The sequence below is a fragment of the Clinocottus analis genome, unplaced genomic scaffold, assembly GCF_023055335.1.
Source record: "Clinocottus analis isolate CAN_PGR_092001 unplaced genomic scaffold, fCliAna1.0.p SCAF_3, whole genome shotgun sequence".
NCBI lineage: Eukaryota > Metazoa > Chordata > Actinopteri > Perciformes > Cottidae > Clinocottus > Clinocottus analis.
In genome coordinates, this window is record NW_027176042.1 from 77,503 (window position 1) to 101,716 (window position 24,214).

The 24,214-nt window shown below is 44.9% G+C and overlaps 24 non-coding genes and 10 pseudogenes across 24 annotated transcripts; 28 read left to right on the forward strand and 6 right to left on the reverse strand.

Annotated features, from left to right (window-relative positions):
• The first annotated feature begins 33 nt into the window (after positions 1 to 33).
• LOC137797570 (5S ribosomal RNA) lies at positions 34 to 152 on the forward strand (annotated as a pseudogene).
• A 73-nt stretch (positions 153 to 225) lies between these two features.
• LOC137797491 (5S ribosomal RNA) lies at positions 226 to 344 on the forward strand (annotated as a pseudogene).
• Positions 345 to 582: 238 nt separating this feature from the next.
• On the forward strand, positions 583 to 691 carry LOC137797788 (5S ribosomal RNA; annotated as a pseudogene).
• A 2,059-nt stretch (positions 692 to 2,750) lies between these two features.
• Positions 2,751 to 2,822, reverse strand: trnag-ucc (transfer RNA glycine (anticodon UCC)). Its single transcript has one exon. It is a non-coding gene; the product is annotated as a tRNA-Gly (tRNA).
• Positions 2,823 to 2,938: 116 nt separating this feature from the next.
• trnaq-uug (transfer RNA glutamine (anticodon UUG)) lies at positions 2,939 to 3,010 on the forward strand. The gene has a single exon. It is a non-coding gene; the product is annotated as a tRNA-Gln (tRNA).
• Positions 3,011 to 3,267: 257 nt separating this feature from the next.
• trnag-ucc (transfer RNA glycine (anticodon UCC)) lies at positions 3,268 to 3,339 on the reverse strand. The gene has a single exon. It is a non-coding gene; the product is annotated as a tRNA-Gly (tRNA).
• Positions 3,340 to 3,455: 116 nt separating this feature from the next.
• trnaq-cug (transfer RNA glutamine (anticodon CUG)) lies at positions 3,456 to 3,527 on the forward strand. Its single transcript has one exon. It is a non-coding gene; the product is annotated as a tRNA-Gln (tRNA).
• A 246-nt stretch (positions 3,528 to 3,773) lies between these two features.
• On the reverse strand, positions 3,774 to 3,845 carry trnag-ucc (transfer RNA glycine (anticodon UCC)). The gene has a single exon. It is a non-coding gene; the product is annotated as a tRNA-Gly (tRNA).
• A 116-nt stretch (positions 3,846 to 3,961) lies between these two features.
• On the forward strand, positions 3,962 to 4,033 carry trnaq-uug (transfer RNA glutamine (anticodon UUG)). Its single transcript has one exon. It is a non-coding gene; the product is annotated as a tRNA-Gln (tRNA).
• A 257-nt stretch (positions 4,034 to 4,290) lies between these two features.
• On the reverse strand, positions 4,291 to 4,362 carry trnag-ucc (transfer RNA glycine (anticodon UCC)). Its single transcript has one exon. It is a non-coding gene; the product is annotated as a tRNA-Gly (tRNA).
• Positions 4,363 to 4,478: 116 nt separating this feature from the next.
• trnaq-cug (transfer RNA glutamine (anticodon CUG)) lies at positions 4,479 to 4,550 on the forward strand. Its single transcript has one exon. It is a non-coding gene; the product is annotated as a tRNA-Gln (tRNA).
• A 1,508-nt stretch (positions 4,551 to 6,058) lies between these two features.
• trnah-gug (transfer RNA histidin (anticodon GUG)) lies at positions 6,059 to 6,130 on the forward strand. Its single transcript has one exon. It is a non-coding gene; the product is annotated as a tRNA-His (tRNA).
• Positions 6,131 to 6,349: 219 nt separating this feature from the next.
• On the forward strand, positions 6,350 to 6,422 carry trnar-acg (transfer RNA arginine (anticodon ACG)). Its single transcript has one exon. It is a non-coding gene; the product is annotated as a tRNA-Arg (tRNA).
• Positions 6,423 to 7,217: 795 nt separating this feature from the next.
• On the forward strand, positions 7,218 to 7,289 carry trnah-gug (transfer RNA histidin (anticodon GUG)). The gene has a single exon. It is a non-coding gene; the product is annotated as a tRNA-His (tRNA).
• Positions 7,290 to 7,508: 219 nt separating this feature from the next.
• On the forward strand, positions 7,509 to 7,581 carry trnar-acg (transfer RNA arginine (anticodon ACG)). Its single transcript has one exon. It is a non-coding gene; the product is annotated as a tRNA-Arg (tRNA).
• A 795-nt stretch (positions 7,582 to 8,376) lies between these two features.
• trnah-gug (transfer RNA histidin (anticodon GUG)) lies at positions 8,377 to 8,448 on the forward strand. Its single transcript has one exon. It is a non-coding gene; the product is annotated as a tRNA-His (tRNA).
• A 219-nt stretch (positions 8,449 to 8,667) lies between these two features.
• Positions 8,668 to 8,740, forward strand: trnar-acg (transfer RNA arginine (anticodon ACG)). The gene has a single exon. It is a non-coding gene; the product is annotated as a tRNA-Arg (tRNA).
• A 425-nt stretch (positions 8,741 to 9,165) lies between these two features.
• On the reverse strand, positions 9,166 to 9,238 carry trnaa-cgc (transfer RNA alanine (anticodon CGC)). The gene has a single exon. It is a non-coding gene; the product is annotated as a tRNA-Ala (tRNA).
• A 1,243-nt stretch (positions 9,239 to 10,481) lies between these two features.
• On the forward strand, positions 10,482 to 10,563 carry trnas-gcu (transfer RNA serine (anticodon GCU)). The gene has a single exon. It is a non-coding gene; the product is annotated as a tRNA-Ser (tRNA).
• Positions 10,564 to 11,214: 651 nt separating this feature from the next.
• On the forward strand, positions 11,215 to 11,296 carry trnas-gcu (transfer RNA serine (anticodon GCU)). The gene has a single exon. It is a non-coding gene; the product is annotated as a tRNA-Ser (tRNA).
• A 5,618-nt stretch (positions 11,297 to 16,914) lies between these two features.
• On the forward strand, positions 16,915 to 16,996 carry trnas-gcu (transfer RNA serine (anticodon GCU)). Its single transcript has one exon. It is a non-coding gene; the product is annotated as a tRNA-Ser (tRNA).
• Positions 16,997 to 18,464: 1,468 nt separating this feature from the next.
• On the forward strand, positions 18,465 to 18,583 carry LOC137797666 (5S ribosomal RNA; annotated as a pseudogene).
• An 83-nt stretch (positions 18,584 to 18,666) lies between these two features.
• On the forward strand, positions 18,667 to 18,785 carry LOC137797783 (5S ribosomal RNA; annotated as a pseudogene).
• Positions 18,786 to 18,858: 73 nt separating this feature from the next.
• On the forward strand, positions 18,859 to 18,977 carry LOC137797690 (5S ribosomal RNA; annotated as a pseudogene).
• A 74-nt stretch (positions 18,978 to 19,051) lies between these two features.
• Positions 19,052 to 19,170, forward strand: LOC137797041 (5S ribosomal RNA). The gene has a single exon (XR_011078651.1). It is a non-coding gene; the product is annotated as a 5S ribosomal RNA (ribosomal RNA).
• A 72-nt stretch (positions 19,171 to 19,242) lies between these two features.
• LOC137797449 (5S ribosomal RNA) lies at positions 19,243 to 19,361 on the forward strand (annotated as a pseudogene).
• Positions 19,362 to 19,607: 246 nt separating this feature from the next.
• LOC137797571 (5S ribosomal RNA) lies at positions 19,608 to 19,726 on the forward strand (annotated as a pseudogene).
• Positions 19,727 to 19,799: 73 nt separating this feature from the next.
• LOC137797492 (5S ribosomal RNA) lies at positions 19,800 to 19,918 on the forward strand (annotated as a pseudogene).
• Positions 19,919 to 20,156: 238 nt separating this feature from the next.
• LOC137797790 (5S ribosomal RNA) lies at positions 20,157 to 20,265 on the forward strand (annotated as a pseudogene).
• A 737-nt stretch (positions 20,266 to 21,002) lies between these two features.
• Positions 21,003 to 21,074, forward strand: trnaq-cug (transfer RNA glutamine (anticodon CUG)). Its single transcript has one exon. It is a non-coding gene; the product is annotated as a tRNA-Gln (tRNA).
• Positions 21,075 to 21,340: 266 nt separating this feature from the next.
• On the reverse strand, positions 21,341 to 21,412 carry trnag-ucc (transfer RNA glycine (anticodon UCC)). The gene has a single exon. It is a non-coding gene; the product is annotated as a tRNA-Gly (tRNA).
• A 116-nt stretch (positions 21,413 to 21,528) lies between these two features.
• Positions 21,529 to 21,600, forward strand: trnaq-cug (transfer RNA glutamine (anticodon CUG)). Its single transcript has one exon. It is a non-coding gene; the product is annotated as a tRNA-Gln (tRNA).
• A 1,783-nt stretch (positions 21,601 to 23,383) lies between these two features.
• On the forward strand, positions 23,384 to 23,456 carry trnar-acg (transfer RNA arginine (anticodon ACG)). The gene has a single exon. It is a non-coding gene; the product is annotated as a tRNA-Arg (tRNA).
• Positions 23,457 to 24,003: 547 nt separating this feature from the next.
• trnar-acg (transfer RNA arginine (anticodon ACG)) lies at positions 24,004 to 24,076 on the forward strand. The gene has a single exon. It is a non-coding gene; the product is annotated as a tRNA-Arg (tRNA).
• The last annotated feature ends 138 nt before the right edge of the window (positions 24,077 to 24,214 follow it).

Below are 24,214 nucleotides of genomic sequence, written 5' to 3' on the forward strand. Positions count from 1 at the left end.
TCAATAAAACTCACCTTGTCCGCTTCCTATGCAGCTTACGGCCACACCACTCTGATTGCGCCTGATCTCGTTAGCTCTGAGAAGTTAAGCGGAGTTGGGCTTGGCCAGTACTTGGGTGGGAGACCTCCTGGGAATACCAGGTGCTATAATCTTTTTCTATGCTTAATAATTAAAAATCCAGTTCTCCCCAGGTCAATAAAAGTCACTTTTGCCGCAACCTTTTCAGCTTACGGCCACACCACACTGTTTGCCCCTGAGTTTGTCTGAACTCAGAAGCTAAGCAGAGTTGGGCCTGTTTAGTACCTGGATGGAAGACCGCCTGGGAATACCAGGTGCTGTAAGCCATTGTGTATGCTTAAAAATCCAGTTCTCTCCAGGTCAAGAGAACTCACTTTGGCTGGAACATTTTCAGCTTACGTCCACACCCCACTGATTGCGCCAGATCTCAGATGCTAAGCAGAGGTGGGCCTGGTTAGTACTTGGATCGGAAACTGTAAGGGCTGTAAGATTTTTTTATGCTTCATAATTAAACATCCAATTCTCCCCAGGTCAATAAAACTCACTTTGGCCACAACATTTTCAGCTTATGGCCACACCCCACTGATTGCACCTGATCTCAGAAGCTAACCAGAGTTGGGCTTGGTTAGTACTTGGATGAGAGACCACCTGGGAATACCAGGTGCGGTAAGCATTTTTATGATGCCTAATATTTAAAACTCCTGTTCACCACCATCAGCAGGACTTATCACGCAGTCCCTCGTGCTGCACTGGAAAACTCTGACCTCGCTGTGGTTCACCTGATTCCCTCATACCGGCAGAAACTAAAACTCTGCAAACCTGTATTGAGGAAATTCAAGAAGTGGACCAGTGAGGCTTGGGAGGATCTTCGGTCGTGCTTGGACTGCACTGACTGGGACGTTTTCAGGACTGCTACCAACAGTTTGTATGAGTACACAGAGGCTGTAACTTCATACATCGGCTTCTGTGAGGACAGCTATGTTCCATCCAGCTCCAGGGTGAGCCACAACGACGACAAACCCTGGTTCACACCAGAGCTCAGAACGCTACGCTTGCAGAAGGACCAGGCGTTTAGGAGTGGGGACAATGACTTGTTCACAGAGTCAAAATACAGGTTTAGTAAGGCGGTGAGAGATGCTAAACGACTGTACTCTGAGAAACTGCAACATCAGCTCTCAGCAAGTGACTCTACTTCTGTCGGGAGAGGTCTCAGGCAGATCAGCAACTACAAGCCTAAAACCCCCCACTCCATGAATGACCTCCGCCTGGCAGACGAGCTGAACGACTTCTACTGCCGCTTTGAAAGACAATGCAGCAGTCCTGACGCCATCCCCCACAGGCCATCATCCAGCCACAAACCCCCAACGCCCCTCCCCCAGCCCATCAGGGGCTAGCAAACTAAAGTGCTTGGTTCCATGGTGTAAAGGTCAGCACTCTGGACTCTGAATCCATTGATCCAAGTTCAAGTCTCGGTGGAACCTCTGTCACACTGTCACGTTGTTCCCATGCTGTTGTGAAACTCAAATGTGATATGGAGATGTGTCAGACAATACAAGTAGCCACAAATGTTTGGCGTGCACTTCAAAAGGCACAACTTTGATCATTTGCAAGACATTTTCGTTGGTTCAAGGACTTTTCTTCCAATGAAAGAAGGCTTTGTTTATTTAAGACGGTAACCCTAAAATGTTGATTCACCATGTCTCGGAATTAAGTGGACGTACCGATCGTAGAGATGCATTGGCTGGGAATCAAACCGAGGTCAACTGCTTGGAAGGCAGCTATGCTCACCACTATACCACCAGTGCACAAAAAGAGCCTGGCATGATGACACAAAAATTGAATGAACTGAAATGTAAGTCAGTGTGTAACATTGGGAACTATCACAAGTACCTTCATCCATGACAAGCAAACTAAAGTGCTTGGTTCCATGGTGTAATGGTCAGCACTCTGGACTCTGAATCCGAGTTCAAGTCTCGGTGGAACCTTCATTATGCACATGGAAAACAACTGCCACATTGTTCCCATGCTCTTGTGAAACTCAAATGGGATATGGAGATAAGTGAGACAATGCAAGCAGCCACAAAATTTGGCGTCAACCTCCAAAGGCACAACTTTGATCATTCGCAAGACATTTGCGGCGATCCAAGTACACTATTTTTCCAACGGAAGAGCACGTTGTTTATTTAAGACAGTAACCCTAAAATGTTCAGCCACCATGTCCAGGACATATTGATCATAGAGATGCATTGGCTGGGAATCGAACCCGGTCAACTGCTTGGAAGCCAGCTATGCTCAGCACTATACCACCAATGCACAAAAAGAGCCTGGCATGATGACACAAAAATTGAATGAACTGAAATGTAAGTCAGCGTGTAACATTGGGGACTGACAGATTTACCTTCAACCACAACAAGGAAACTAAAGTGCTTGGTTCCATGGTGTTATGGTCAGCACTCTGGATCCGAGTTCAAGTCTCGGTGGAACCTTCATTATGCACATGGAAAACAACTGCCATGTTGTTCCCATGCTGTTGTGAAACTCAAATGTGATATAGAGATAAGTGAGACAATGCAAGTAGCCACAAAATTTGGCGTCAACCTCCAAAGGCACAACTTTGATCATTCGCGGCGATCCAAGTACACTATTTTTCCAATGGAAGAGCACGTTGTTTATTTAAGACAGTAACCCTAAAATGTTCAGCCACCATGTCCAGGACATATTGATCATAGAGATGCATTGGCTGGGAATCGAACCCAGGTCAACTGCTTGGAAGGCAGCTATGCTCACCACTATACCACCAATGCACAAAAAGAGCCTGGCATGATGACACAAAAATTGAATGAACTGAAATGTAAGTCAGTGTGTAACATTGGGAACTGACAGATTTACCTTCAACCACAACAAGGCAATTAAAGAGCTTGGTTCCATGGTGTAAAGGTCAGCACTTTGGACTTTGAATCCAGTGATCCGAGTTCAAGTCTCGGTGGAACCTTCATTATGCACATGGAAAACAACTGCCACATTGTTCCCATGCTGTTGTGAAACTCAAATGTGATATAGAGATAAGTGAGACAATGCAAGTAGCCACAAAATTTGGCGTCAACCTCCAAAGGCACAACTTTGATCATTCGCAAGACATTTGCGGAGATCCAAGTACACTACTTTTCCAACGGAAGAGCACGTTGTTTTTTTAAGACAGTAACCCTAAAATGTTCAGCCACCATGTCCAGGACATATTGATCATAGAGATGCATTGGCTGGGAATCAAACCCAGGTCAACTGCTTGGAAGGCAGCTATGCTCAGCACTATACCACCAATGCACAAAAAAACCCTGGCATGATGACACAAAAATTGAATGAACTGAAATTTAAGTCAGTGTGTAACATTGGGAACTGACAGATTTACCTTCAACCACAACAAGGAAACTATACAGCTTGGTTCCATGGTGTAATGGTCAGCACTTTGGACTCTGAATCCAGTGATCCGAGTTCAAGTCTCGGTGGAACCTTCATTATGCACATGGAAAACCACTGCCATGTTGTTCCCATGCTGTTGTGAAACTCAAATGTGATATAGAGATAAGTGAGACAATGCAAGTTGCCACAAAATTTGGCGTCAACCTCCAAAGGCACAACTTCGATCATTCGCGGCAATCCAAGTACACTATTTTTCCAATGGAAGAGCACGTTGTTTATTTAAGACAGTAACCCTAAAATGTTCAGCCACCATGTCCAGGACATATTGATCATAGAGATGCATTGGCTGGGAATCGAACCCAGGTCAACTGCTTGGAAGGCAGCTATGCTCACCACTATACCACCAATGCACAAAAAGAGCCTGGCATGATGACACAAAAATTGAATGAACTGAAATGTAAGTCAGTGTGTAACATTGGGAACTGACAGATTTACCTTCAACCACAACAAGGCAATTAAAGAGCTTGGTTCCATGGTGTAAAGGTCAGCACTTTGGACTTTGAATCCAGTGATCCAAGTTCAAGTCTCGGTGGAACCTTCATTATGCACATGGAAAACAACTGCCACGTTGTTCCCATGCTTTTGTGAAACTCAAATGTGATATAGAGATAAGTGAGACAATGCAAGTAGCCACAAAATTTGGCGTCAACCTCCAAAGGCACAACTTTGATCATTCGCAAGACATTTGCGGAGATCCAAGTACACTACTTTTCCAACGGAAGAGCACGTTGTTTTTTTAAGACAGTAACCCTAAAATGTTCAGCCACCATGTCCAGGACATATTGATCATAGAGATGCATTGGCTGGGAATCAAACCCAGGTCAACTGCTTGGAAGGCAGCTATGCTCAGCACTATACCACCAATGCACAAAAAAACCCTGGCATGATGACACAAAAATTGAATGAACTGAAATTTAAGTCAGTGTGTAACATTGGGAACTGACAGATTTACCTTCAACCACAACAAGGAAACTATACAGCTTGGTTCCATGGTGTAATGGTCAGCACTCTGGACTCTGAATCCAGTGATCCGAGTTCAAGTCTCGGTGGAACCTTCATTATGCACATGGAAAACAACTGCCACGTTGTTCCCATGCTTTTGTGAAACTCAAATGTGATATCGAGATAAGTGAGACAATGCAAGTAGCCACAAAATTTGGCGTGCACTTCTAAAGGCACAACTTTGATCTTTCGCAAGACATTTTCGGCGGTTCAAGGACTTTTTTTTCCAATGAAAGAAATCTTTGTTTATTTAAGAAAGTAACCCTAAAATGTTCAGCCACCATGTGTAGGATATACTTATCATTGAGATTCATTGGCTGGGAATTGAACCCTGGTCAAATGCTTAGAAGGGAGCTCTGCTAGCCACTATACCAACAATGCACTAAAAGGGCTTAGCATAGTTCCACAAAAATTGAATGAACTAAAATGTAACACAAGAAGGGACAGTAAATGTGCATTTAGCTTTCACATATTCACGCTATCATTTTTTTGTATTCCCTGTATATCCCGAAAAACCAACCCAAAATCCAAGTTCATCAATCCTCTTTCGTATCGAGGACAGTATCTCCGCTTGTCACGCGGAAGACCAGGATTCGATTCCTAGACGGGGAACGTTCCGCTGGCAGGACAGGTGTCAAAATGCCCCAAGTTGTAAATGCACAGCATAAGGAAACGGGCGACAGGATTTAAGAGACCCCTTGAGAACCAGACCCACCACTGGAGCTCACCCCCTGACCCGGCTCACCATCAGACCCCGTGGACCCACACTTAAGCACACCCCTTCAGTTAAAACCCTTATTTGGCCCATTTAGAGTGTTGCAACCCTGGTGCTCTAGAATACGAGACTGACATTGGGGATACCGGTTTACATTTGGGTTAATACATTGTGGTACTCGAGAATATGAGACACGTGGGATACTAGCTGACATTCAAACTCATTGCTGGTGTCTGATAGTCACAATTATGTCAGTCAGCTTCTCAAATGAAGCAAGATCGCAGGGGGAACCAGCCGCTAATAAGAAGAAACAGGTCTGCAGCTCATGCAGTTCTTTAGCTTGTTCACAGATTGATCCTCGTCCAACAAGTCCCTGTATATCACTGGAAAAAACTTATCTGACGTCTACTCTGAACATTTGAAATTGCACCTTATCTTAATAAATTCTTGAACTATGATATAGCTTGATGCTAGTTTTTAAAGTTCCTGCTCTAATAACTATTCATTATTACAGCTGTAAAAAGGCTGAATGATGTGTAAACTGACTTTTATGTGAAAAAATAAGCACTGTGTCAATCATGTGATCGTATAGTGGTTAGTACTCTGCGTTGTGGTTGCAGCAACCCCGGTTTGAATCTGGGTCACGGCAGCATGTTGGAGTTGTGTGTTGTTTAAGCTATTGTTGTTGTACACTGGCATTCGTCTTACTTCACACAGTGTCAAACTTGACAGCTACAGTTCCTTCTCTGATAACTATTAATTCCAGTAGATTTACAGCTGTAAGAAGGCTGAATGATGTGTAAACTGACTTTTATGTGAAAAAATAAGCACTGTGTCAATCATGTGGCCGTGATCGTCTAGTGGTTAGTACTCTGCGTTGTGGTCGCAGCAACCCCGGTTCGAATCCGGGTCACGGCAGCATGTTGGTGTTGTTTAAGCTGTTCTTGTTGTACTCTGACATTTGTCTTACTTCACACAGTGTCAAACTTGACAGCTTCAGTCGTGTTTTCTGCGTGAAGCCTTATGCTTTCCGGCTACACCAGTCCGCAGTTCTCCATCTGTTCAGCAAATAAAACTCACAACAGTTTGCATGAAATGCTGGCACACGATGGAATTTACAGCAAAAGTATCACCGTAGGGTTAGTGGCGCAATGGATAACGCGTCTGACTACGGATCAGAAGATTCTAGGTTCGACTCCTGGCTAGCTCGTGCAGTTCTTTAGCTTGTTCACAGATTGATCCTGGTCCAACAAGTCCCTGTATAACACTGTAAAAACTCATCCGACGTCTACTCTGAACATGTGAATTTTCACCTTAGTTTCAAACAATTCTTGAACGATGATATAGCATGATGCTAGTTTTTAAAGTTCCTCCTCTAATAACTATTGATTCCATTAGATTTACAGCTGTAAAAAGGCTGAATGATGTGTGAGCTGGTTTTTACATTAAGAAATAGTCATGTGGCCGTGATCGTATGGTGGTTAGTACTCTGCATTGTGGTCGCAGCAATCCCGTTTCAAATCCGGGTCACGGCAGCATGTTGGTCTCGTTTAAGCTGTTCTTGTTGTACTCTGACATTCGTCTTACTTCACACAGTGTCAAACTTGACAGCTTCAGTCGTGTTTTCTGCGTGAAGCCTTATGCTTTCCGGCTACACCAGTCCGGAGTTCTCCATCTGTTCAGCAAATAAAACTCACAACAGTTTGCATGAAATACTGGAACATCATAAAATTTACGTGCAGTTCTTTAGCTTGTTCACAGATTGATACTGGTCCAACAAGTCCCTGTATTACACTGTAAAAAAAACTAATCTGACGTCTCCTCTGAACATTTGAAGTTGAACCTGAACTTCAAACAATTCTTGAACAATGATATAGCTTGATGCTAGTTTTTAAAGTTCCTGCTCTAATAACTATTAATTCCAGTAGATTTACAGCTGTAAAACGGCTGAATGATGAGTAAACTGACTTTTATGTGAAAAAATAAGCACTGTGTCAATCATGTGGCCGTGATCGTATAGTGGTTAGTACTCTGCGTTGTGGTCGCAGCAACCCTGGTTCGAATCCGGGTCACGGCAGCATGTTGGTGTTGTTTAAGCTATTGTTGTTGTATTCTGACATTCGTTTTACTTCACACAGTGTCAAACTTGACAGCTTCAGTCGTGTTTTCTGCGTGAAGCCTTATGCTTTCCGGCTACACCAGTCCGCAGTTCTCCATCTGTTCAGCAAATAAAACTCACAACAGTTTGCATGAAATGCTGGCACACGATGGAATTTACAGCAAAAGTATCACCGTAGGGTTAGTGGCGCAATGGATAACGCGTCTGACTACGGATCAGAAGATTCTAGGTTCGACTCCTGGCTAGCTTGTGCAGTTCTTTAGCTTGTTCACAGATTGATCCTGGTCCAACAAGTCCCTGTATAACACTGTAAAAACTCATCCGACGTCTACTCTGAACATGTGAATTTTCACCTTAGTTTCAAACAATTCTTGAACGATGATATAGCATGATGCTAGTTTTTAAAGTTCCTCCTCTAATAACTATTGATTCCATTAGATTTACAGCTGTAAAAAGGCTGAATGATGTGTGAGCTGGTTTTTACGTTAAGAAATAGTCATGTGGCCGTGATCGTATAGTGGTTAGTACTCTGCATTGTGGTCGCAGCAACCCCGTTTCGAATCCGGGTCACGGCAGCATGTTGGTCTCGTTTAAGCTGTTCTTGTTGTACTCTGACATTCGTCTTACTTCACACAGTGTCAAACTTGACAGCTTCAGTCGTGTTTCCTGCGTGAAGCCTTATGCTTTCCGGCTACACCAGTCCGGAGTTCTCCATCTGTTCAGCAAATAAAACTCACAACAGTTTGCATGAAATACTGGAACATCATAAAATTTACGTGCAGTTCTTTAGCTTGTTCACAGATTGATACTGGTCCAACAAGTCCCTGTATTACACTGTAAAAAAAACTAATCTGACGTCTCCTCTGAACATTTGAAGTTGAACCTGAACTTCAAACAATTCTTGAACAATGATATAGCTTGATGCTAGTTTTTAAAGTTCCTGCTCTAATAACTATTAATTCCAGTAGATTTACAGCTGTAAAAAGGCTGAATGATGAGTAAACTGACTTTTATGTTAAAAAATAAGCACTGTGTCAATCATGTGGCCGTGATCGTATAGTGGTTAGTACTCTGCGTTGTGGTCGCAGCAACCCCGGTTCGAATCCGGGTCACGGCAGCATGTTGGTGTTGTTTAAGCTATTGTTGTTGTATTCTGACATTCGTTTTACTTCACACAGTGTCAAACTTGACAGCTTCAGTCGTGTTTTCTGCGTGAAGCCTTATGCTTTCCGGCTACACCAGTCCGCAGTTCTCCATCTGTTCAGCAAATAAAACTCACAACAGTTTGCATGAAATGCTGGCACATCATAAAATTTACAGCAAATGTAGCAATGTAGGGCTAGTGGCGCAATGGATAACGTGTCTGACTACGGATCAGAAGATTCTAGGTTCGACTCCTGGCTAGCTTGTGCAGTCCTTTAGCTTGTTAATCCTGGTACAACAAGTTCCTGTATAACACTGTAAAAAACTAATCTGACGTCGACTCTGAACATTTGAAGTTGCACCTGAACTTCAAACAATTCTTGAACAATGAAATAGCTTGATGCTACTTTTTAAAGTTCCTGCTCTGATAACTATTAATTCCAGTACATTTACAGCTGTAAAAAGGCTGAATGATGTGTGAGCTGGTTTTTGCGTTAAAAAATAAGCATGTGGCCGTGATCGTATAGTGATTAGTACCCGCTATTTAACGCTTTTTTATACTTCCCAGGCCCAAAAAACACAAAAAATGGCCTGGAACTGAATAAAAACACGGTTGCTGTCTTCAGCTCAACTGGTGCAAGAAGTCCCATAATGCTCATACTTCCAAATAAGAGTAGGAGCCAAAGTCACTTGGAGAATGTGGGCATCGATCCCACTGCCTCTTGCATGCGAAGCAAGCGCTCTACCACTGGAGCTAATTCCCCTCTGCACAAGTGGGCAATGGATCAACGTGCCAGGCCTCCTCCTACCCGCCTATTCTCCTACCCGCTATTTAACTCTTTTTTTTTTTAACTTTCCAGGTCCATAAAAAACACACAAAAAATGGCCTGGAACTGAATTTTATGGTGACATTTGGTAGTTGCAATCTTTGCAATACTTTGTGGACTCCACTGGGATCCAATGAAGATAGGGTAGGCCAGCAGCCACTGCAACAAGATGGTCCGTGATCCTGCCCAATTTGCGGAGGACACTTTAAACAACAAACTTGTTTTCCATCAGTATCAGAAAATAAAGTCTTTCAGAGAGGTGGAGAATGCAGGCATCGATCCCGCTACTTCTCGCATGCTAAGCGAGCTCTCTACCATTTGAGCTAATTCCCCACAATTGGTTTAAGGCTCAGGGAAGAGCCACCTATATCTGCTCCTCTGCCCCCGCCAGTTCACAGTTCTCCAAACATTCCAGACCGTTATAATCACTTTGGAAGGTTTAAATATGAGCAGCCATTGCGACAACATGGGCCCTGATCCTCCCCAATTAGCGGACGACACTTTAAACAACAACCTTGTTTTCTCTCAATATCAGAAAAGAAAGTCTTTCAAAGAGGTGGAGAATGTGGGCATCGATCCCACTGACTCTCGCATGGGAAGCAAGCCCTCTACCACTTGAGCTAATTCCGCTCTGCACAAGAGGGCAATGGATCAACGTGCCAGGCCTCCTCCTACCCGCCTATTCTCCTACCCGCTATTTAACTTCTTTTTTTTAACTTTCCAGGCCCATAAAAAACACACAAAAAATGGCCTGGAACTGAATTTTATGGTGACATTTGGTAGTTGCAATCTTTGCAATACTTTGTGGACTCCACTGGGATCCAATGAAGATAGGGTAGGCCAGCAGCCTACCCTGCTGGCCTACCCTACAAGATGCTCCGTGATCCTGCCCAATTTGCGGAGGACACTTTAAACAACAAACTTGTTTTCCATCAGTATCAGAAAATAAAGTCTTTCAGAGAGGTGGAGAATGCAGGCATCGATCCCGCTACTTCTCGCATGCTAAGCGAGCGCTCTACCATTTGAGCTAATTCCCCAAGAGTCCTTTATTTGTCAGGCAAGAGACGCCTATATCTCCTCCTCTACCCCCGCCAGGTCACACTTTTCCAAACATTCCAGACCTGTATAATCAGTTTGGAAGGTGAACTGGATCGGACCTTTCACGCAAGGGCGTTGAGACGACGAGGTGGCCGAGTGGTTAAGGCGATGGACTGCTAATCCATTCTGCTATGCACGCGTGGGTTCGAATCCCATCCTCATCGCAGTCCACTTTGCTTTGGTCTGCCATGTCATGGGCAGAATGTGCACCATTGAGCTCAAGACCAAAGCAAAATGCACTGTCAAGATTAGAAATTGCTCATTTCAAGCAATAAAGGTCTAAAATGTCTTGCTCTTCCATGATTCATTTGTTAAACAACAGTGATTCTACTGTTTCTACTCCAAGTTTTGGTGGAATAAAAATGCAGTTGCTGTCTTCAGCTCAAGTGGTGCAAGAAGTCCCATAATGCTCATACTTCCAAATCTTCCACATAAGAGTAGGAGCCAAAGTCACTTGGAGAATGTGGGCATCAATCCCACTGCCTCTCGCATGCGAAGCAAGTGCTCTACCACTTCAGCTAACTCCCCTCTGCACAAGAGGGCAATGGATCAACGTGCCAGGCCTCCTCCTACCCGCCTATTCTCCTACCCGCTATTTCACGCTTTTTTCAACTTTACAGGCCCATAAAAAACACACAAAAAATGGCCTGGAACTGAATTTTGTGGTGACATTTGGTAGTTGCAATCTTTGCAATACTTTGTGGACTCCACTGGGATCCAATGAAGATAGGGTAGGCCAGCAGCCACTGCAACAAGATGCTCCCTGATCCTGCCCAATTTGCGGAGGACACTTTAAACAACAAAGTCCTTGAGACGACGAGTTGGCCGAGTGGTTAAGGCGATGGACTGCTAATCCATTGTGCTATGCAAGCGTGGGTTCGAATCCCATCCTCGTTGCAGTCCACTTTGCTTTGGTCTGCCATGTCATGGGCATAATGTGCACCATTGAGCTCAAGACCCAAGCAAAATGCACTTTCAAGATTAGAAATTTCTCATTTCAAGCAAGAAAAGTCTAAAATGTCTTGCTCTTCCATGATTCATTTGTTAAACAACAGTGATTCTACTGTTTCTACTCCAAGTTTTGGTGGAATAAAAACACGGTTGCTGTCTTCAGCTCAACTGGTGCAAGAAGTCCTATAATGCTCATACTTCCAAATAAGAGTAGGAGCCAAAGTCACTTGGAGAATGTGGGCATCGATCCCACTGCCTATCGCATGCAAAGCAAGCGCTCTACCACTTGAGCTAATTCCCCTCTGCATAAGAGGGCAATGGATCAACGTGCCAGGCCTCCTCCTACCCGCCTATTCTCCTACCCGCTATTTCACGTTTTTTTCAACTTTCCAGGCCCATAAAAAACACACAAAAAATGGCCTGGAACTGAATTTTATGGTGACATTTGGTAGTTGCAATCTTTGCAATAGTTCGTGGACTCAAGTGGGATCCAATGAAGATAGGGTAGGCCAGCAGCCACTGCAACAAGATGCTCCCTGATCCTGCCCAATTTGCGGAGGACACTTTAAACAACAAACTTGTTTTCCATCAGTATCAGAAAATAAAGTCTTTCAGAGAGGTGGAGAATGCAGGCATCGATCCCGCTACTTCTCACATGCTAAGCGAGCGCTCTACCATTTGAGCTAATTCCCCAAGAGTCATTTATTTGTCAGGCAAGAGACGCCTATTGTTGTACTTTTTTGTCAGGAATAAAAGTACTCGAGGGCTGATTCGTGTTGATCACCTTGCATGTAACGTTTAATAACTACAACGCCAAGACACAGATCTCGCGATCACACATCACTCATAAGGTTGCCAGGTACAAACGTAATCCCTGAATAACAGACCACTTCTACAATATACAACATCCTCCTTTTCCAAGTAAGATAGTCCCCTTTTGAGTGACTAACTGGACCTCAAAACAATTTCAGCAAATGACATTGTTCACTAACAACCATACTTTTTTATGCATACAATATGACCTGAGAAACACAAACTGATTTGCATAAAAACACATCTGTTTTAACCACTCTTATTCGGTTAACTAACATTAACTTGAACTTAACCCATCAGCAGGTCACAGTCATCAGCATTAGCTCATCTCAAAGTCATTGTACTTTGACGGATGCTTTATTTGTCTCCCACTTCTGGTGCTTCGGATAGGAGTTGACGGAGAACCTGTGCTCTTTTCACAGGCAGGTGCAGTCTGGTCTTGCTGTGAGCTGAGAGGTGGTTCTGAGTCCTCCGTTTGTAAGGCTTCTGGCTGTTCAAATAGCTCAGACTCACCATCTCTCTGCAGACTTGGGTGGATTCTCCTTAGATGCCGCCGGTTTCTCCTGAAAGTGACACCACTGGGGGTCTGTCTGCACATCATATGCTCGCGGCTCCCCTCTTTTGCTTATGACTGTTGCTGGTTCCCATCCACGCCGTGTTGTCATATGAACTGTAGTACCAGGCGTGAACTCAGGCAGAGGTTTTGAGTTGGAGTTATAATAGTGTTCCTGTCTTGCTTGCAAATGTTTAAGCTTTGAATGAAATCCTTCTGGAATGGCGGGTTGTAGCACAGCTGTAGCGATTGGCAAGGTACTTCGCAACACTCTTCCCATCAGTACTTGTGCTGGGGAAAACTCTGTACCAGTCACTGGTGTGTTTCTGAGTGACAGGAGAGCTAAGTGTGGATCTGTACCTGTTTGTGTTGCCTTTTTGAGTGCATGCTTTACTGTCTTTACCATCCTCTCCGCAAGACCGTTTGATTGCGGATATCCTGGACTGGAGTGGATGAGCTTTATACCCCATGAAGCTGCAAACTGTCCCATTTCACAACTTGCAAAAGGAACATGGTCGCTCACCAGCTCTTTAGGAATTCCATGCCTAGCAAAGACCGCTTTCATCTTGCGTATGACCGTATGGGCAGTCTTGTCTGGGAGATGAAGCACTTCTGGATATTTTGACAGATAATCCACAATTATAAGGTATGACTGTCCATGGAGCTCGAAAATGTCTGCCCCAATCTTCAGCCACGGCAGCTCAGGGACCTCATGTGGGATAAGAGGCTCTTTTTGATTTTGTGGCTGAAGCTGTTGACATGGAGCACAGCTTTCCACCATGTGCTCAATGTCATGTGACATACCTGGCCAGTACATCACCTTCCTGGCCTGTGCTTTCATCCTCTGTATACCTTGATGTGCAAGGTGCAGTCTGTCAAGCATCATCTGCCTTGCACTCTGTGGAATCATAATCTTATCACCTGTCATCAGTATTCCGTCCCCAATGTTGATGGCAGTTCGCATAGGCCAGTACTGGCGGAGGTTAGTGGCAATGCTGCTTCGCTTTTTGGGCCAACCATTGTGGTGCATTGCGACTACCTGCTGCAACACGTTATCTGCGGCTGTGGCATCCTTCAGTGTCTTGTGCGTGTCAGCGTCCATTGCAGCTGTGGGCTCCATTGCGTGAACTACCCTCTCTTCAAACAGATCCTCTTTTACCTCGTCATTGTTGCCCTCAAGAAAGGCACGAGACAGGGCATCAGCGACATGCATGTCCTTGCCAGCAGTGTATACTATATTCAGATCATAGCGTTGGAGCTGCAATAACATGCGCTGTAGGCGTGCTGGCGCTTTGCTTAGATGTTTCCTGAAAATTATTTCCAGTGGTTTGTGATCTGATTGGACTGTCACTGAGTTGCCGTAAACATATTGGTGAAAGCGTTTTGTTGCAAAAGCTATCGCCAACAGCTCCTTCTCAATCTGAGAATAATTTTTCTCAGATTCTGAGAGTGCACGTGAAGCATAGGACAGAGGACTACCGTCTTGAAGAAGACAAGCACCCAGTCCATCTTTTGATGCGTCACATTGTATGGTGAGAGGCTTAGACTGATCATAAAACTTGAGCACAGGGGCTTGTGTGAGGGTGGATTTCAGCCTGTTCAGTGCAGCACTGTGCTCATGACCCCATTGCCATGCAACTTCTTTTCTCAGCAGCTGTCGGAGTGGAGCAGTTATTGTGGCTTCATTTGGAATGTACTGGGCCAAATATCTTGTCATTCCCAGCAGCCTTTGCAGCCCTTTCCTGTCCTCAGGCTCTGGCATGTTCTTGATGGCCAGCACCTTGGATTCATCAGGCTTCACTCCCTTGGACGTGACGACATGCCCCATGTACCTGACTGTGTCCACTTTGTACTGAATCTTCTCCTTATTGAACTTCACGTTCGACCTTTGTGCAGTCTCCATGACTTTTTGAAGGATGGCGTCATGCTCCTCCTCAGATGCAGCGGCGATTATCATATCGTCGGCAATTATGTGCACGCCATCAATATTTCCAAACGTCTCACAATTCTTTTGCTTAAACACTTCACTGGCGGACTTCACGCAGAAAGGAAGCCTCTTAAAGCGAAACCTGCCCCAGGGTGTGCTAAATGTGCACAACACAGATGAGGATTTGTCAAGCTTTACTTGCCAATAGCCGTCTTTCTCATCTAGAATTGTGAAGATGGACTTTCCGGACAACCTACACAGGACCTCTTCTGGGGTGGGTATGGAGTAGTGCTGCCTCTTAATCGCTTCGTTTAGATCACGAGGGTCCAAACACACCCTCAGAGACCCGTTCTTCTTCTCTGTGATGACAAGGCTATTAACCCACTCCGTCGGCTCAGTCACAGGTTCTATGACGTCTTTGTCGACGAGCTCTTGCAGTGTAGTTTTTAATCTGTCCATGACAGCGATGGGAATTTTCCTGCAGCCGTGTACTACCGGGGTCACATTGGGGTCAATGTGAATGTGATGTATCCCTGGAAACTGTCCCAGACCACTGAAGACGGATGGATAGGCTTCCACCAACTCCTCTTTTGTGGCTGGCGCCTTCACTCTGATCATGTCCACTCTTTTTACCAGCTGTAGTTTCTCGCACGCTTCTCTGCCAAGTATTGGAGTGGAGGAGTGCTTTGTTACAAAGAACTGCAGACCTGACTTGCTCTTGGTGGTTTCACATATAAAACTCACTGTGCCTTCTGGTGCCAGGCGTGCTCCTCCATATGCAACAAGAACTACTGGGGTGGGCTTCAACTGATTGGGACCTGGGATCTTTTGGTAAATGTTCATAGGCAGCACATTTGCTTCCGCCCCGGTATCCAGTTTAAACTTAACAGCAACGTTTCTGATATTGGCTGTGGTGTACCATGCTCTGTCAGCTTGTTGAGCTGTGTGGCCTAATTCAGCACATGACATAGTGCCTATGAAAAGAGACTCAACTTCCCTTTTCAACTGATTGACACTTTTCACAGAGTCTTGCCTGTCTTGTGATGAAATACACACTTTGGCAAAGTGATTTTGCTTGCTGCATTTGTGGCATACAGCGCCAAAAGCTGGACACTGTCGTGGCTTGTGTGTCCCACCACATTTTCTACAGGCATTGGCACTTGCATTAAATGTTTGTGCTCTATCTGGTGGTCTTTGTTTTCTCATTTTGCTAAATTTATATTTCTCTGAGCCAACTGCCACCTTGCTTAGTGCCTGCACTGATGCTTCTGTTTGCATCGTTCCCATGACGCGCATTTAAGACGTAGCAGCTTCTGCAGCTCTGCAAATATCAATAGCTTTATCGAGAGTCAAGACTGTTTCTCTTAGTAGTCTCTCTTTCATGCGAGCATTTGGCACACTAAACACAAGTTTGTCTCTTATCATATCTTCTTCTCCCACACCAAACTCACAGTTCTTGCATTTCTGACGAAGTTCTGTCACAAACTTGTCGACAGCGAGTCCTTCAGGCATGGAATGAGACCAAAACTGGTGGCGTTCAAAGACAATATTTTTCTTCGGCGTGCAGTACGACCTGAATGCGTCCATAATCTCGTCCAGCGTCGGTTCATCATCGCCGGCCATTTCAACGTTGAGGGTGTTGTACACCTCAAGTGCGTCCTCTCCGACGGTGTGCAACATGATAGCAATTTGCACCGGTTCATCCTTCTCGTCCGCACCTGTAGCCGTCATATAGAGCCTAAAACGCTGCTCCCAGCGTCGCCAATTTTCGCTTAAATTGCCGGTGAGCACGAGCGGTGCGGGGGGCTTGAACTGGTCCATGCTTAGCTGCTAGCTGTCTCCGAGATTCAACAGGCTCGAACTGCTAGCTACTTACTTAGTCATTATAACGCGGGTAAAACTTTCCTTTTCTCAACCACAGGGTTACAGCTTAGTGCAGCATTCGCTCGTGGATGAAGAAAAATCCCTTTCTGACACCATGTTGTACTTTTTTGTCAGGAATAAAAGTACTCGTAGGCTGATTCGTGTTGATCACCTTGCATGTAACGTTTAATAACTACAATGCCAAGACACAGATCTCGCGATCACACATCACTCATAAGGTTGCCAGGTACAAACGTAATCCCTGAATAACAGACCACTTCTACAATATACTACACCTATATCTCCTCCTCTACCCCCGCCAGGTCACACTTTTCCAAACATTCCAGACCTGTATAATCAGTTTGGAAGGTGAACTCGATCGGACCTTTCACGCAAGGGCGTTGAGACGACGAGGTGGCCGAGTGGTTAAGGCGATGGACTGCTAATCCATTGTGCTATGCACGCGTGGGTTCGAATCCCATCCTCGTCGCAGTCCACTTTGCTTTGGTCTGCCATGTCATGGGCATAATGTGCACCATTGAGCTCAAGACCCAAGTAAAATGCACTTTCAAGATTAGAAATTGCTCATTTAACACAAGAAAAGTCTAAAATGTCTTGCTCTTCCATGATTCATTTGTTAAACAACAGTGATTCTACTGTTTCTACTCCAAGTTTTGGTGGAATAAAAATGCGGTTGCTGTCTTCAGCTCAACTGGTGCAAGAAGTCCCATAATGCTCGTACTTCCAAATAAGAGTAGGAGCCAAAGTCACTTGGAGAATGTGGGCATCGATCCCACTGCCTCTCGCATGCGAAGCAAGCGCTCTACGACTTGAGCTAATTCCCCTCTGCACAAGTGGGCAATGGATCAACGTGCCAGGCCTCCTCCTACCCGCCTATTCTCCTACCCGCTATTTAACTCTTTTTGTTTTAACTTTCCAGGTCCATAAAAAACACACAAAAAATGGCCTGGAACTGAATTTTATGGTGACATTTGGTAGTTGCAATCTTTGCAATACTTTGTGGACTCCACTGGGATCCAATGAAGATAGGGTAGGCCAGCAGCCACTGCAACAAGATGCTCCGTGATCCTGCCCAATTTGCGGAGGACACTTTAAACAACAAACTTGTTTTCCATCAGTATCAGAAAATAAAGTCTTTCAGAGAGGTGGAGAATGCAGGCATCGATCCCGCTACTTCTCGCATGCTAAGCGAGCGCTCTACCATTTGAGCTAATTCCCCACAATTGGTTTAAGGCTCAGGGAAGAGCCGCCTATATCTCCTCCTCTGCCCCCGCCAGTTCACAGTTCTCCAAACATTCCAGACCGTTATAATCACTTTGGAAGGTTTAAATATGAGCAGCCATTGCGACAACATGGGCCCTGATCCTCCCCAATTAGCGGACGACACTTTAAACAACAACCTTGTTTTCTCTCAATATCAGAAAAGAAAGTCTTTCAAAGAGGTGGAGAATGTGGGCATCGATGCCACTGACTCTCGCATGCGAAGCAAGCGCTCTACCACTTGAGCTAATTCCCCTCTGCACAAGAGGGCAATGGATCAACGTGCCAGGCCTCATCCTACCTGCCTATTCTCCTACCCGCTATTTCACGCTTTTTTCAACTTTCCAGGCCCATAAAAAACACACAAAAAATGGCCTGGAACTGAAATTTGTGGTGACATTTGGTAGTTGCAATCTTTGCAATACTTTGTGGACTCCACTGGGATCCAATGAAGATAGGGTAGGCCAGCAGCCACTGCAGCAAGATGCTCCCTGATCCTGCCCAATTTGCGGAGGACACTTTAAACAACAAACTTGTTTTCCATCAGTATCAGAAAATAAAGTCTTTCAGAGAGGTGGAGAATGCAGGCATCGATCCCACTGCCTCTCGCATGCCAAGCAAGCGCTCTACCACCACTCTCGGGATCAATAAAACTCACTTTGGCCACTTCCTTTGTAGCTTACGGCCACACCACTCTGATTGCGCCAAATCTCGTTCGATCTCAGAAGCTAAGCAGAGTTGGGCCTGGTCAGTACTTGATTGGGAGACCTCCTGGGAATACCAAGTCCTATAAGCTGGGACTTATAGGACTTATGCCTAATAATTAAAACTCCAGTTCTCTCCAGGTTAATAAAGCTACCTTTGGCCGCAACATTTTCTGCTTACGGCCACACCACTGTGATTGCTTCTGATCTCGTTAGATCTCAGAAGCTAAGCAGAGTTGGTCCTGGTCAGTATTTCGAAAGGAGACCTCCTGGGACGAGCAGGTGCTGTAGGCCTTTTTTATGCCTAATAATTACAACTTCAGTTCTCTCCAGATCAATAAAACTCACTTTGGCCGCTTCCTTTGTACCTTACGGCCACACCACTCTGATTGCGCCTGATCTTGTTCGATCTCAGAAGCAAAGCAGAGTCGGGCCTACTCAGTACTTGCATGGGAGACCTCCTGAGAATACCAGGTGCTATAAGCTTTTTTAAATGCTGAATAATAAACACTATAGTTCTCTCCAGGTCAAAAAAACTCACCTTGTCCGCTTCCTATGCAGCCTACGGCCACACCACTCTGATTGCACCTGATCTCGTCAGCTCTCGGAAGCTAAGCAAAGTAGGGCCTGGTCAGTACTTGAACGGGAGACCTCCTGGGAATACCAGGTGCCGTAGGCTTTTTTTAACCTAATAATTAAAACTCCAGTTCTCTCCAGATCAACAAAACTCTCTTCGGCCGCTTCTTTTCTAGCTTATGGCCACACCACTCTGATTGCTCCTGATCCCGTTCAATCTCAGAAACTAAGCAGAGTTGGGCCTGGTCAGTACTTGGATGGGAGACCTCCTGGGAATACCATGTGCGGTAAGCTTTTTTAAATGCCGAATAAGAAACACTCTAGTTCTCTCCAGGTCAATAAAACTCACCTTGTCCGCTTCCTATGCAGCTTACGGCCACACCACTCTGATTGCGCCTGATCTCGGAAGTTAAGCGGAGTTGTACTTGGGTGGGAGACCTCCTGGGAATACCAGGTCCGATAAGCTTTTTTAAATGCTGAATAAGAAACACTCTAGTTCTCTCCAGGTCAATAAAACTCACCTTGTCCGCTTCCTATGCAGCTTACGGCCACACCACTCTGATTGCGCCTGATCTCGTTAGCTCTGAGAAGTTAAGCGGAGTTGGGCTTGGCCAGTACTTGGGTGGGAGACCTCCTGGGAATACCAGGTGCTATAATCTTTTTCTATGCTTAATAATTAAAAATCCAGTTCTCCCCAGGTCAATAAAAGTCACTTTTGCCGCAACCTTTTCAGCTTACGGCCACACCACACTGTTTGCCCCTGAGTTTGTCTGAACTCAGAAGCTAAGCAGAGTTGGGCCTGTTTAGTACCTGGATGGAAGACCGCCTGGGAATACCAGGTGCTGTAAGCCATTGTGTATGCTTAAAAATCCAGTTCTCTCCAGGTCAAGAGAACTCACTTTGGCTGGAACATTTTCAGCTTACGTCCACACCCCACTGATTGCGCCAGATCTCAGATGCTAAGCAGAGGTGGGCCTGGTTAGTACTTGGATCGGAAACTGTAAGGGCTGTAAGATTTTTTTATGCTTAATAATTAAACATCCAATTCTCCCCAGGTCAATAAAACTCACTTTGGCCACAACATTTTCAGCTTATGGCCACACCCCACTGATTGCGCCTGATCTCAGATGCTAACCAGAGTTGGGCTTGGTTAGTACTTGGATGGGAGACCACCTGGGAATACCAGGTGCGGTAAGCATTTTTATGATGCCTAATATTTAAAACTCCTGTTCACCACCATCAGCAGGACTTATCACGCAGTCCCTCGTGCTGCACTGGGAAACTCTGACCTCGCCATGGTTCACCTGATTCCCTCATACCGGCAGAAACTAAAACTCTGCAAACCTGTATTGAGGAAATTCAAGAAGTGGACCAGTGAGGCTTGGGAGGATCTTCGGTCGTGCTTGGACTGCACTGACTGGGACGTTTTCAGGACTGCTACCAACAGTTTGTATGAGTACACAGAGGCTGTAACTTCATACATCAGCTTCTGTGAGGACAGCTATGTTCCATCCAGCTCCAGGGTGAGCCACAACGACGACAAACCCTGGTTCACACCAGAGCTCAGAACGCTACGCTTGCAGAAGGACCAGGCGTTTAGGAGTGGGGACAATGACTTGTTCACAGAGTCAAAATACAGGTTTAGTAAGGCGGTGAGAGATGCTAAACGACTGTACTCTGAGAAACTGCAACATCAGCTCTCAGCAAGTGACTCTACTTCTGTCGGGAGAGGTCTCAGGCAGATCACCAACTACAAGCCTAAAACCCCCCACTCCATGAACGACCTCCGCCTGGCAAACGAGCTGAACGACTTCTACTGCCGCTTTGAAAGATAATGCAGCAGTCCTGACGCCATCCCCCACAGGCCCATCATCCAGCCACAGGCCCCCAACGCCCCCTCCCCCAGCCCATCAGGGGCTAGCAACTCAAGTGCTTGGTTCCATGGTGTAATGGTCAGCACTTTGGACTCTGAATCCAGTGATCCGAGTTCAAGTCTCGGTGGAACCTTCATAATGCACAAGGAAAACCACTGTCACGTTGTTCCCACGCTGTTGTGAAACTCAAATGTGATATGGAGATATGTCAGACAATGCAAGTAGCCACAAATGTTTGGCGTGCACTTCTAAAGGCACAACTTTGATCATTCGCAAGACATTTTCGGCGGTTCAAGGACTTTTCTTCCAATGAAAGAAGGCTTTGTTTATTTAAGACGGTAACCCTAAAATGTTGATTCACCATGTCTCGGACATAAGTGGACGTACTGATCGTAGAGATGCATTGGCTGGGAATCGAACCCAGGTCAACTGCTTGGAAGGCAGCTATGCTCACCACTATACCACCAATGCACAAAAAGAGCCTGGCATGATGACACAAAAATTGAATGAACTGAAATGTAAGTCAGTGTGTAACATTGGGAACTGACAGATTTACCTTCAACCACAACAAGGAAACTAAAGCGCTTGGTTCCATGGTGTAATGGTCAGCACTTTGGACTCTGAATCCAGTGATCCGAGTTCAAGTCTCGGTGGAACCTCCATTATGCACATGGAAAACAACTGCCATGTTCTTCCCATGCTTTTGTGAAACTCAAATGTGATATAGAGATAAGTGAGACAATGCAAGTAGCCACAAAATTTGGCGTGTACTTCTAAAGGCACAACTTTGATCTTTTGCAAGACATTTTCGGCGGTTCAAGGACTTTTTTTTTCCAATGAAAGAAATCTTTGTTTATTTAAGAAAGTAACCCTAAAATGTTCAGCCACCATGTGTAGGACATACTTATCATTGAGATTCATTGGCTGGGAATTGAACCCTGGTCAAATGCTTAGAAGGGAGCTCTGCTAGCCACTATACCAACAATGCACTAAAAGGGCTTAGCATAGTTCCACAAAAATTGAATGAACTAAAATGTAACACAAGAAGGGACAGTAAATGTGCATTTAGCTTTCACATTTTCACGCTATCATTCTTTGTATTCCCTGTATATCCCGAAAAACCAACCCAAAATCCAAGTTCATCAATCCTCTTTCGTATCGAGTACAGTATCTCCGCTTGTCACGCGGAAGACCAGGATTCCTTGACGAGGAGCGTTCCGCTGGCAGGACAGGTGTCAAAATGCCCCAAGTTGTAAATGCACAGCATAAGGAAACGGGCGACAGGATTTAAGAGACCCCTTGAGAACCAGACCCACCACTGGAGCTCACCCCATGACCCGGCTCACCATCAGACCCCGTGGACCCACACTTAAGGACACCCCTTCAGTTAAAACCCTTATTTGGCCCATTTAGAGTGTCGCAACCCTGGTGCTCTAGAATACGAGACTGACATTGGGGATACCAGTTTACATTTGGGTTAATACAGTGTGGTACTCGAGAATATGAGACACGTGGGATACTAGCTGACATTCAAACTCATTGCTGGTGTCTGATAGTCACAATTATGTCAGTCAGCTTCTCAAATGAAGCAAGATCGAAGGGGGAACCAGCCGCTAACAACAAGAAACAGGTCTGCAGCTCGTGCAGTTCTTTAGCTTGTTCACAGATTGATCCTCGTCCAACAAGTCCCTGTATATCACTGTAAAAAACTTATCTGACGTCTACTTTGAACATTTGAAATTGCACCTTATCTTAATAAATTCTTGAACAATGATATAGCTTGATGGTAGTTTTTAAAGTTCCTGCTCTAATAACTATTAATTCCAGTAGATTTACAGCTGTAAAAAGGCTGAATGATGTGTAAACTGACTTTTACTTTAAAAAATAAGCAGTGTCAATCATGTGGCCGTGCATTGTGGTCGCAGCAACCCCGGTTCGAATCCGGGTCACGGCAGCATGTTGGTGTTGTTTAAGCTATTCTTGTTGTACTCTGACATTCGTCTTAGTTCACACAGTGTCAAACTTGACAGCTACAGTTCCTTCTCTAATAACTATTAATTCCAGTAGATTTACAGCTGTAAGAAGGCTGAATGATGTGTAAACTGACTTTTATGTGAAAAAATAAGCACTGTGTCAATCATGTGGCAGTGATCGTATAGTGGTTAGTACTCTGCGTTGTGGTCGCAGCAACCCCGGTTCAAATCCGGGTCACGGCAGCATGTTGGAATTGTATATTGTTTAAGCTATTGTTGTTGTACACTGGCATTCGTCTTGCTTAACACAGTGTCAAACTTGACAGCTTCAATCATGTTTTCTGCGTGAGGCCTGATGCTTTCCGGCTACACCAGGCCGGAGTTCTCCATCTGTTCAGCAAATAAAACTCACAATAGTTTGCATGAAATGCTGGCATGTCATGAAATTTACAGCATAAGTGGCAATGTAGGGCTAGTGGCGCAATGGCTAACGTGTCTGACTACGGATCAGAAGATTCTAGGTTCAACTCCTGGCTAGCTCGTGCAGTTCTTTAGCTTGTTCACAGATTGATTCTGGTCCAACAAGTCCCTGTATAACACTGTAAAAAAACCTCATCTGACGTCTGCTCTGAACATTTGAAGTTGCACCGTAGTTTCAAACAATTCTTGAACGATGATATAGCTTGATGCTAGTTTTTAAAGTTCCTGCTCTAATAACTATTGATTCCATTAGATTTACAGCTGTAAAAAGGCTGAATGATGTGTGAGCTGGTTTTTACATTAAGAAATAGTCATGTGGCCGTGATCGTATAGTGGTTAGTACTCTGCGTTGTGGTCGCAGCAGCCCCAGTTCGAATCCGGGTCACGGCAGCATGTTGGTCTTGTTTAAGCTATTCTTGTTGTACTCTGACATTCGTCTTACTTCACACAGTGTCAAACTTGACAGCTTCAGTCGTGTTTTCTGCGTGAAGCCTTATGCTTTCCGGCTACACCAGTCTGAAGTTCTCCATCTGTTCAGCAAATAAAACTCACAACAGTTTGCATGAAATGCTGGCACATCATGAAATTTACAGCAAAAGTGTCACTGTAGGGCTAGTGGCGCAATGGATAACGCGTCTGACTACGGATCAGAAGAATCTAGGTTCGACTCCTGGCTAGCTCGTGCAGTTCTTCAGCTTGTTCACAGATTGATCCTGGTCCAACAAGTCCCTGTTTAACACTGTAAAAAAAAAACTCATCTGACGTCTACTCTGAACATGTGAAGTTTCACCTTAGTTTCAAACAATTCTTGAACGACGAT